This window comes from Equus przewalskii, chromosome 1 (genome assembly GCF_037783145.1).
Source record: "Equus przewalskii isolate Varuska chromosome 1, EquPr2, whole genome shotgun sequence".
NCBI classification, from domain to species: domain Eukaryota; kingdom Metazoa; phylum Chordata; class Mammalia; order Perissodactyla; family Equidae; genus Equus; species Equus przewalskii.
The window spans coordinates 63,265,597-63,277,989 of record NC_091831.1 but is presented as its reverse complement, the minus strand read 5'-3'; the positions used below and the strand labels follow the sequence as shown (position 1 = coordinate 63,277,989).

General features: G+C 38.0%; 1 protein-coding gene across 12 annotated transcripts in view; it reads right to left on the bottom strand.

The window, feature by feature from the left end:
- LRMDA (leucine rich melanocyte differentiation associated) overlaps window positions 1-12,393 on the bottom strand; it is a 1,072,656-nt gene that overhangs the window by 774,685 nt on the left and 285,578 nt on the right. The gene's annotated exons all lie outside the window — the stretch shown is intronic.

The following is a 12,393-nucleotide window of genomic DNA, read 5'->3' as shown; positions in this document are numbered from 1 at the left end:
CAGCGGTGACACGGTGAAACCACAAGGCCCAGGGAATGCCAGGGAGATTCTCAGCTAATTATTTCTCACTGCTGAACATATTTGACACACTCCTTACTTTGCTGAGAGTTCTACCATACTGGTAGATTTAAAAGGTTTGACAAAGCAAAGCGGCAAAGAAGACCTTATCCTCTCAGGACACTGTGGGTTTGGTTTGCTTCTGACTGGTGATGAAGCTTCAGGAAGGCAACTTACAGAGTTGTTCCAATGAAACACCTCTGGCAATCAGGTGGTATTTGAGCTGCATGTGTATGTGTACAGGAGGGGAGACAACATGGGGTTCGAAGAAAGCCTTAAGTATTCAGAATGCTCCAAAATCCACATCAGCCAAACTCCCCAGCCCAGCCCAGCCCTGCCTTCCCCATGCACCCAAGAGCATGGCAGTTGCCATCTGCATGGTAACAAAGGTGCATTTCAATTTATACCTGTCTTTGCAGGATTTCTTCATCTGACGGGGAGGAGGAGGTTTGCTTTATCTCATTTTGAAAATAATCCTATTGAGAACATAAATGAACTCATTATGCACACCATAAAAAAAATGTGTTGGCAGTTCTGTAACTAAAAACGTAAAAAATTTCTTCAAGTCAATGCAGCTATTGGCATAGCTTAAAGGTCTTTGTTTCTGTAAATTCAATTGACTGTATCTATTTCTAAGTCTGGCAAGAGGTTCTAATTATTGTTAGAAGCCTAATTAGCATTTAGTATTACATTACAACAACTGCAGCAAAATTGTACCCATTCTCCAATAAACAGTATTCACAGTATGCAATCAAGCCGCTGTACCACGCAATGAGAATTAATAGCACCGCACGACAATGGTAAATCCTCCATCTCCCGCTGTGTGTGTTTAATAATTTTTCACTCCTTCCAGATTGTTCCCATCAAGCACAATTCCCAAGGTCCTAATCAACCACCCTCCCCATCAATACTACACAGAGATCTGAGCACTGAAAATTATCTGCAATTTCAAAAAGTGCTCTGTTGCATTATTAGGCCACTGACCTAAGAGGTAATGGGTAAATAGTTTCTGAAAAATGTCCAAAGCACAACATAAATTAAAGCTTATAGTCTTGCCCGCTGTTCTCACCATAGCTATAAATGCAAACTATTACAGTTTTTACACAATATTCCTAACTATAATTTTACACCATAATATTGGTGCAAAGTGCCAAATGTTCCACTTTCATGTGCCTTCATTTACTAAACAAGAAGGAGAATTTGGGGAGGAAGGTGATGTATTTGATCCTTTAGAATAGCTCTTGGCCACCCTCCTCTCACTGTCTTGCCCCTCTGCCCACTTCTCCCTCCCATTCCCCAAAAGAGTCAGAATTAATGTGCAAGTATTTTACAGTGGACAGAGGTAAGAGACTTTTATAAGCAGCGGTTTGTGCCAGGCTTCCTGTGTCTCACACACACATGGGTAGGTTCATGGAGTTAGGATATGACGCTTGTAAGAGGACTCAGGGGTGGACTAGGAAATCTCAGCTGAGAAGGTAGTTTAAGTTGCCTGGTAACTGGTGATAAGTATAACGGCATCACACAAGCTTAAGGCAGGAGGAGAAGCACTTTGTTTCAACAATCTGAAAAGTAAACTTTTGGGCTAACATGAAAAGAAGTCTGGAGTCTGAAATCATAGCATAATACAGGAGCAAGAGGCCCCCAGCATGGCTAACGCAGAGGAAACACACATCACATCACAGCAATACCCCTGAGAATACACATCAGTACCAACCTAGGAATTTGGGTTGGATATTATGTTGTTGCTGCTGATTATTAGTTTGTTTTAAACTGGAGCAATGAGAAAAGGAATTTCTGACGGCTCAACTGAATCTTAACCAAGTAAACATTTGAGGGCCTTCCCTGAGCAAAGCGAGATGCTGGATTAGCCTGTTGTTGGCCACACTTTATCAATGAAAATACTTGGCATTTTGCCACTACACATCACACTCCTCAAAAGACTTCCACAATATTGGTAGATTAATTTCTCAAGACTAATGACTTGCTGAATAATATACCAAGTTTTCTCCAACATCATTTTAATACTCTACTCCTCAGTCATACAGTCATTTATTAATCCATTCAACAAATATTTATTGAGTGCCCATTACTGTTCCATGCACTTGGGATACATTGTTGAACAAGGAGGGCAAAGATTTTTGCCTTTGTGGAGTATGTGTTCCAGCATGAGGTAGGCAGATCATCTCCAATTACCCCGATAAATAAGCACATTACATCGTATGTTGGAAGGTAATAAGCAGTAACAGGCAATGGTAAGAGAAGAAGAAAAAGCAGCATAAGAGGGTCAGGAGCTTCAAAGAAGGGAGGTTGCAGTATTAAATCAAGGGTCCAGGGTGGGCCTCTATGAGAAGGTGATATTTGAGCAAAGACTTAAAACAAAGAAAAATGCTTAATAAGTGCTTAAACCTCTTGAATTTCTTCTTCTAATTCCAAGTACTGCCTCCATCCTATTTTCTGATGCCATAGTCCACTGGACTGGCTAACATACACGGAGTGGACAGGCTCCCTGTAGGACAGTAGGTGCCATGAAAGGAAAACCTATGTCTTTCCTCTGTCCTTAGTGTCACCAGAAACAAACACTGTGCCTAGCAAAGAGTAGATACTCCACAGTGACTGACTAAATGAACATATAAGTGAATTGACAGTAACTCATTTATTTATTTTAGAATCCCATGTAATTCCCTAAATATTGATATGATCAAGACCTTAAAAGTAACAAATTCTCCTACCCCCACCCCTGCCCCTGCCACAAGCTTTTTGGATATATAATGGACATATAACATTGTATAAGTTTAAAGTGTACAACGTCATGATTTGATATATGTATATATGGTGAAATGATGACCACAATAATTTTAGTTAACATATCTGTCATCACACAGTTAGGATTTGTGTGTGTTGAGAACTTTTAAGATTTCAGCAGCCTGGGGTTCGCCGGTTTGGATCCCAGGTGCGGACATGGCACCACTTGGCACGCCATGCTGTGGTAGGCATCCCACACAGAAAATAGAGGAAGATGGGCAAGGATGTTAGCTCAGGGCCAGTCTTCCTCAGCAAAAAGAGGAGGATTGGCAGCAGATGTTAGCTAGGGTCTAATCTTCCTCAAAAAAAAAAAAAAAGATTTACTCTCTTAGCAACTTTCAAAAATACAATATTGTTAACGACAGTCACCATGCTATACATTACATGCCCAGAACTTTTTCATACTATAACTGGAAGTTTGTACCTTTTGATCACCTTCACCCATTTCCCCCACCATGCCGCCCCTGCTCCTGGCAACATATTCTGTTTCTATGTATTCATTTTTTTTAGATTCTACATATAAGTGAGATCATACAATATTTGTCTGTCTTTATTTATTTCACTTAGCATAATGCCTTCAAGGTCCATCCATGTTGTCACAAATGGCAGAATTTCCTTTTTTATGGTTGAATAATATTCATATGTATATATTTGAATATTTTATTTATCCATTCATCCATTGAAGGATACTTAGCTTGTTTCCAATTCTTAGCTATTGTGGAAAATGCTGCAATGAACACAGGCATGCAGACATCTCTTCAAGACAGTGATTTCATTTCTTTCAGATATAGATTCAAAAGCGGAATTGCTGGATCATATATTAGTTCCATCTTTAATTTTCTGAGGAATCTCCATACTGTTTTCCATAGCAGCTGAACCAATTTACATTCCCACCAACAGTGTACAAGGGTTCCCTTTTCTCCACATCCTTGTCAGCACTTGTCATCTCTAGTCTTCTTGATAACAGCCATTCTAACAAGTGTGAGGTGATATCTTATTGTGGTTTTGATTTCCATTTCCCTGATAATTAGTAATGTTGAACACCTTTTCATGTATCTGTTGGCCATCTGAATGTCTTTTTTGGAAAAATGTCTATTCAAGTCCTTTGTCCATTTTTCAATTAGATTATTTATTTTTTGCTATTGAGTTGTAGGAATTCCTTATATATTTTGGATATTAACCCCTTATCAGATATGTGGTTTGTAAATATTTTCTCCCATCCCATTGCCTCTTCATTTTGTCAGTCATTTCTTCTGCTATGCAAAACAAAAAAAGCTTTTTGGTTTGATACGGTCCCACTTATTGATTTTTGCTTTTGTTGCCTGTGCTTTTGTTGCCATATCTATGAAATCATTGCCAAGATTAACTTCAAAAAGCTTTTTCCTTATGTTTTCTTCCAGGAGTTTTACGATTTCAGGTCTTACATTTCAGTCTTTAGTCCATTTCAAGTTAATTTTTGTGGGTGATATAAGAAATGAGTCCCACTTCATTCTTTTGCATTTGAATATCCAGTTTTCCCAACACCGTTTATTGGAGACACTATTTTTTCGCCATTGAGTATTCTCGGATCCCTTGTTAAATATTAATTGACTGCATATGCATGGGTTTATTTCTGGGCTCTCAGTTCTGTTCCATTGGTCTATGTGTCTGTTTTTATGCCCGTACCATACTGTTTTGATTACTATAAATTTATCAGGAAGTGTGATGCCTTCAGTTTTGTTCTTCTTTCTCAGAATTGCTTTAGCTACTCAGTCTTCTGTGGTTCCATATGAATTTTAGGATTGTTTGTTCTATTTCTATAAAAACTGCCATTTGAATCTCGATAGAGATTGCACTGAATCTATAGATGGCTTTGGGTAGTATAGACACTTTATAAATATTAATTCTTCCAATCCATAAACACAGAGTATTTATTCACTTTTCTGTCTTCTTCAATTTCTTTCATCATGTCTTATAGTTGTCGGTGTATGGATATTTTATCTCCTTAGTTTATTCCTAACTATTTTATTGTTTTTCATGCTATCGTAAATAGGATCGTTTCCTTTATTTCGTTTTCATTAGCTTGTAATGTATAGAAACATTGATTTTTGTATGTTGATTTTGTATTCTGCAACTTTACTGGACTTTTTTACTAGGGCTAACAGTTTTTTGGTGGAGTCCTTAGGATTTTCTATATATGTTGAAGTCATCTGCAGAGACAATTTTACTTCTTCCTTTCTGATTTAGATGCCTCTTATTTCTTTTTCTTGCCTGATTACTCTGGCTAGGACTTCCATTATTATGTTGAAGAGGAGCAGTGAGAGTGTGCACACTGGTCTTGTTCCTGATCTTAGAGGAAAAGATTTCAAGCTTTCACCATTGAGTATGGTGTTAGCGGTGGGCTTGTCATATAGGCCTTTATTATATAAAGGTACATTCCTTCTATACCCAGTTTGTTCAGAGCTTTTATCATGAACGGATGCTGAATTTTGTCCAATTCTTCTCCTGCATTGATTGAAATGACATGATTTTTATCTTTTATTCTATTAATGTGGTGTATGATATTGATTGATTTGTGTATGTTGAACCATCCTTGCATTTCAGGGATGAATTCCACTTAATCATGGTGTATGATCCTTTTAACGTGTTGTTGAATTCAGTTTGCCAGTATTTTGTTGAGACTTTTTGCATCTATATTCATCAGAGATAATGCCTTATAATTTTCTTTTCTTATGGTGTCCTTATCTGGCTTTGGTATCAGGGTAATGCTGACTTTGCAAAATGAGTTTGGGAGTATTCTCTCTTCTTCAACTTTTTGGAAGAGTTTGAGGAGGACTGGTATTAATTTTTCTTTAAATGTTTGGTATAATTTACTAATGATACCATCTCATCATGGGCTTTTCTTTCTTGGGAGGTTTTTGATTACTAATTTGATCTCCTTATTTGTTTTTGGTCTTTTCAGTTTTTCTATTTCTTCAGGATTCAGTCTTGGTATGTTGTATGTTTTCAGGAACTTATCTACTTCTTTAGGTTGTGCAGTTTGTTAGTGTATAATTGTCCACAGTAGTCTCTTATGATCCTTTGTATTTCTATGGTATCAGTTATAATGTCCCCTCTTTCACTTATAATTTTATTGATTTGAGTCCTCTCTCTTTTTCTTGGTTAGTCTAAACATTTGTCCATGTTATTTATCTTTTCAAAGAACCAACTCTTAGTTTTGTTAATCTTTTTAATGTGTTTCCTAATCTTTTTTATTGTTTTCCTAGTCTCCATTTCATTTATTTTGCCTCTAATCTATTATTTCATTCCTTCTGCTAACTTTGGCCTTAGCTTGTTCTTTTTCTAGTTCCTTGAGGTGTAAAGTCAGGTTGTCCGAGATCTTTCTTTCTTCTTTCTTTCGTTTTTTTTTTTTTGCTAAGGGAGAGTCACCCTGAACTAACATCTGCTGCCAATCATCCTCCTTTTTTTTTTGCTTGAGGAAGATTCACCCTGAAATAACATATGTGCCAATTTACCTCTATTTTGTATGTGGGTTGCTACCACAGCATGGCTGCTGACAAGTGGTGTAGGTCCACAGCCAGGAACCGCACCCAAGTCACCAAAGCAGCATGCTGAACTTAACCACTAGGCCACAGGGTCAGCCCCAGATCTTTCTTTTTTCTTGATGTACGCATTTATCACTATAAAATTCCCTCTTAGAACTGCTTTTGCCATATTCTATAAGTTTTGGTATATTGTGTTTCCATTTTCATTTGTCTTAAATTTTTTTTTTATTGACTTCTTTTTTGATCCATTGGTTATTCAGAGGGTGTTTTTAGTCTCCATGTATTTGTGAATTTTCCTGCTTTCCTTCTGTTTTTGATTTCTAGTTTCATGCTTTTGTGGTCAGAAAATATACTTGCTATAATTTCTATCTTCTTGAATTTGTTGAGACTTGCTTTATGGCCTAACATATGATCTATCATAAAAAATGTTCCATATGCACTTAAGAAGAATGCATATTCTGCTGCTGTTGGATGGAATGTTCTGTATATGTCTGTTAAGTCCATTTGGTCTATAGTGTTGTTCAAATCTGCTGTTTCTTTACTGATTCTGTGTCTGGATTATCTATCTGTTGCTGACAGTGAGGTATTAAAGTCCAAAACTGTTATTGTATTGTTGTTTATTTCTCCTTTCAGTTCTGTTACTATTTGTTTTATATATATTTAGGTGCTCCAATTTGGGGTGCACATTTACAATGGTTATATCTCTTTGATGAATTGACCCTTTTATATCATATATAATGACCTTCCTTGTCTCTTTCGACCATTTTTAGCTTAAAGTCTATTTTTTCTGAAGTAAGTATAGCTACCTCCACTTTCTTCTGGTTACCATCTACTTGAAGTATCTTTTCCCATCCCTTTATTCTCAGTCTATATGTACTTAAAGCTAAAATGAGTCCCTTGTAAGCAGCATATCATTGGATCTTGCTGTTCTATTGGTTTAGCCATTCTATGGCTTTTGATTGGAGAATTAAATCCATTTACATTTAAAAGAATTATTGATAGGTGAGGACTTACTATTGCCACTTTGTTCACTGTTCTGCATTGTATATCCTTTGCTCCTTGCTTACTCTCTTGCTACCTTCCTTTGTGATTTGACGACTTTTGTGGCAGCACGCTTTGACTCCTCTATCATTAACTTTCACGTATCTGCTACACAAAAGATCTTACCGTGAGGCTTATACAAAATATCTTATATTAACAAGAGTAACAAGTTCTTTGAGCTGAAGGGAAATGAAAGATCTTCTAGTCTCAACAATGAGGAAACTGAGACCAAAAGCAGAAATGACATTTTTAGGACTAGAGCAAAACTCTTCTGAATACTCAACCTATCACTTTTCACTTCTCACTAGAGACCAAACAACATGGCAGGGGATGCCAGAGGTTGACAGTCCTGCTTTATCCCACCAAGGTAGCCCTGGTGGTTGTCCTCTCTATCCCTATGTGCATGATCTCATTCTCTTTTTCAATAACCATTGAGTATTTTCCCCTTTTGGTTCAACTCTATTATTTTTAAAATTTTTCTTACTCCTCCAAGTTCATATCATCTAGGCAAACCAAATATAACATTTGACACAAGTGGAAAAGTATGACAACAGAATACCCCAAGTCTATGCAGTCAGAATAAGAATGAGCCATCTGTCTTGGGCTCCTCAACTAACATGTAAATCCAGAAAACATCTCCCTATGTCTCCTGGACACCAGAAAGAGCTGTGTGAGCCCCAGGCAAAGGTAAGAACCTTGAAGTAAAAGGGTTTGAGAAGGCTCCTTCTTAAAGAAAATCCCTCCCTGTATTTCCAAGTAGAATATTACAAACAAAAGTCCTGTTCTGCATCTCCATTAGGCGTCATGACCTATCCTCTACTTTGCAATGACAAATCCAATGGTATACAGAGAGCTCTGGTTATCCCCACCATCCTTATCCTCCCTCACCCACCCAAACCCTCCTTAAAGATATAGAACATTAAAAGAAGGGTCTGTTTCATGAGGGAAAATTGCTTCCCTCCTCTCTACTAACTCCAGAGGAAATAATTTCCCTTCTCCTTTCTTTCCTTTCTAGCAAAGAAAAGGCAAGAAGAACTAAACTTCAAGGTAAGGAACAAACAGATGACCCCTCATTCTCATCTCAATCAAATACCTAATTTTTTTCACTCTGGATGAGAAAAAGTCAAGTTTTGCCACAAAAATAGAAAGCCCAAGAGAGCTTGTTCATGAAGTTAGGGCAAGGAGATGAAGAACATGTTTATAGGATAGGAGCAGTCTACCTGATACTGACAGATAAGCATGACAAATATGACAGTGACAAATGTGAATCATACAAATACCTTCTCAGTTCTCACTCAAACAACAGAAAATTACACAACCTGGCTGGCCTTTCTTTGCTGGTAAGACATGGGAATCAATTCACAATAATTTTATTAACAACAATAATGATAATGGCAGCTACCATTTATTAAGAACTTATCACTGCACCAAGTGCCCTCCACTCATGTTCTCCTTAAAGTTGGGACTTTGGCAGTAGCCTAAGCATGGCTGTCATAATCACACACAGGGAACAGTTCATCGAAGTGTGATCCAAGTATTTATTTTAACCCATTCCTGAGAGATTCTTACATATACTGAAGTTTGAGACCACAGGATTATTATTAACACTAGTCCAAATCTAAGGAGATCTTTGTGCCTGTAATTCAGGAATCATGGGCTTGTCCTTAAATTGGGAGCCCTGAAGCATTAGTTTTCCAGTGCATTTCTTTATCACTGGCAATACCTATCTCAGGCCTGGGCTAGAGGAGACCCCTTCTTTGAGCCTGCTTTCAGCCTTCTTCAGGCTGTGCCCCTTCTCATGGGATAAAAAGTCCTCAGGGCCAAGAAGCATGCCAGAGTGCACCCTCCACCTTCTAAGATCCACTTTGCATATCTAGAACTCTGAAATTCTCTGCCCAAATGGCCTAGAGCCCAATTCCAGGGACTGTGCATCTCAGGTCCATCCTACAACAGTAAACCAGTATGTCCAACCCTAATCTCAGAGATGGCTATTTATGATGTGAAGGGGACGGACATACAGTGTGGACATGCAGGCACATCCAGACACCGGAGCAAGAGGTTCCTTACAAAATAAGACAAAGCTAGGGGTATGAAGAGAAGGGGTATGGGCCAAGGACCCAGGGAAAGTTTTCTCCATGCTACCATGTTCCAGCTTAAAACCCCAAGGAGGTAGAGAATTGTACATTGAAATCTGGAATTTCAAGTCATTGATGAATGTATACTTGTCATGATAGGAACAGCATATTTTATTTGGCATTTTTAGTTTGATTTATAACTTTAAATATTTATATATATGGTATGTGAGCTTCCATTTGTACTCTTGCCCCAGAATCTATAAAGGCTAGGAGTAAACCCAGTGTTCCTCCCCATGAGTTAGTATTCCATGTCAATTAATGCTTCTTTATCAAACACAGGTATGCCTCCCTTCAAGCAAACCCAATAGTTAAGTATCCAGATTTATACCAAAGACACATTTGAGAATAGGTGCTCCATTTACTAAAATACTCCATTATTCAGCAAACTCCTCTGATACATTTGGTTAAACCAACTGATAAAAATTTATCACACACACACACACATACAAAAGATCTCACAAATTCATCTTTTCATGTGTAAAATAAAGGTGTTGGGGGGAAAAACTTAAGTGATTTACCCATTTACTATTATTTGATTTCACAGATAATATTTAGTCACTCAAGAAAAATTAGAAAATGCAAATAAACAAAAGGAAAGGTAACAAAATCATCTCTTACAGAATTTGGCAAGATGTGCACTGTTAGCATTTAATAGTGCACATACTTCAGATTTTTTCAATGTCATTATGCACATGTGAAAATACAGAGATATAGGTGGCTAATTTTTTAAGAATTATGTCATACTACGACTACAAACAATTATTCAGTACCACCCATGTGCCAGGCACTGGGAAGTCCAAGGTTAATGAAGACATGGTTTCTGCCCTATTAGATAGAAACTGCACTATAGTTGAAGAGACTAATATATAAACCAATAATTATGTTACACTACCAGAAATCTACAGGAAGGATGACAGAGGACTCTATAGAGAGTCCAGAGATGGGAATGACTCTTTCTGCCTAGGGAATTACTTCAAGGTTTTGACAGCACTAATATTCAGACTCTGGGTGTCCTATTCTCATTCACGAAGTATTTATTTAACACTTACTGTGGGCCAAGCACTATTTTAAGCACTGAGTACATAGTGGGTGAGCAAGACAAAGTTCTACCCTCACGGGGCTTACATAGACCAACAAATTTACAAGTAAATAAAGCAGTGTCATACCTTCCCCTTAACTGACATACAGTAGGTGCTCAATAAATGGTTGGTGAAGGAACAAAGGAGTAAAGGTTTATGATGAGCCCACCTCTTTTGCACTTCCATTTCAAAGGCAGCTGTTGTCCTTGAAGTTAGCATAGCAGATAGTTTTGAAGTTTCAAAACACAACCTGGTATGTCCGCTCTGTTTCACTTAAAAATATGAATCGAATAGGCTTGATCCAAAATTTCTAACTCTGAATTGGGTTACCATGTGTTGTATTTGATTTGTATTTCCATCAGTATCAACCCAAGCATTCTTATATAGACACCAGCAATGTACATGATTTATAGCGAGTCAGTCAAGGCAAAGCCTATAGCTTCCCTTCACATTTTGACGTTATCAGATTACTTCAGAAGCTGGCAGCAGCTACCATAAGTAACAAGCTGTCACTGTAAATAAATCACTCTCTCCAAACAACTGCTAAAAAGTATAGATTAGTATGAGCAGAGGTGTGCATGGACTTTTTCATTTTCCCCTTCCTAACAAGTCTCCTATATATTTAATTTTATATAGAAAGAAGAAAGGAATTCATTTTCTTTCTTTGAAAAAAGGTTCCAGGCTTAAGAAGCATATAAGAAACTCAAGTCTCAAAAGGAGGTTTGTGGCTCTTGTGTATAAATCATAAGACAATCAATCTGCAATCATCTAGAGAAGCCCAAAATATGGGAAACAACTAGCCAGTTCTGTAAAGAGCAACTCATGCCAAGCCAATTTAATTTCCTTCTATGATGGAGTGACAGGCTGCAGAGATAAGAGAGAAGAAATAGATGCAATCCACCTTGACTGCAGCGAGACTCTCTCTACCTGGTCCCAAATGATGCACTCATCAATGAGCTAGAAAACCTAACCTTAATAGTTCTCAGAGGGCTGGAGCATCCCATTCAAAATGAGATGTCCAATGTCTACACAGCCTAGGGCGGAGAGGGACAAGTTGTCACCATCCTGAAGGGGTAAATGGTGGGGCCATGGCCACTGTGCATCTATTGATGGGTCAATAGTGGAAGGAGCAGCACACAATTGTCCTTGGAGGCACTAAATAGGACAAGTGTGCAGTAATGAGGGAGGCATAAACCGAGTTCTAAAAGTCTAGGGGACAAATTCTAGAAAGGTCCTAGAACAAGATAAATCTCAGTGTGAATAAGAGAAAGACAGTGCCCTATAGAAAAACTTGAGTCCATATCACCCCCAAAACAAAACAGTATATGTCATTAAACTCAGGCACTGCCAAGGATTATGTGGGTCATAGTGGCTTTCAGGCTGAATATGAAAGGAAATTCTTAGTGATGTGTTCTGAGAAAGTTAGAACGGCACTGAGATGGTTTAAAAGCAGCCAGATGCACAAGACAAAGAATTCATCCCACAATTTTATTTCACATGGGTCAATCTATAGTGTCCTGTCTTGTTTAATCATGATATGCTACACAGAGATGTCAGAGAGTGTCCACAGAAGTTAACACTACTCATGCACATAAACTGCCTCCCACCCCAGTTTTTAATGACTTCCTTTCTTTGTGTGCTCTCCCCACCCCAAGAAATGAAACACTTTTGTTTCCTGTGCCCACATTTAAATTACTGAAGGTGGTTAAGCATTTCTAGAATCTACTAGCTAACAGCAAGAGCTCCCATTCCAGG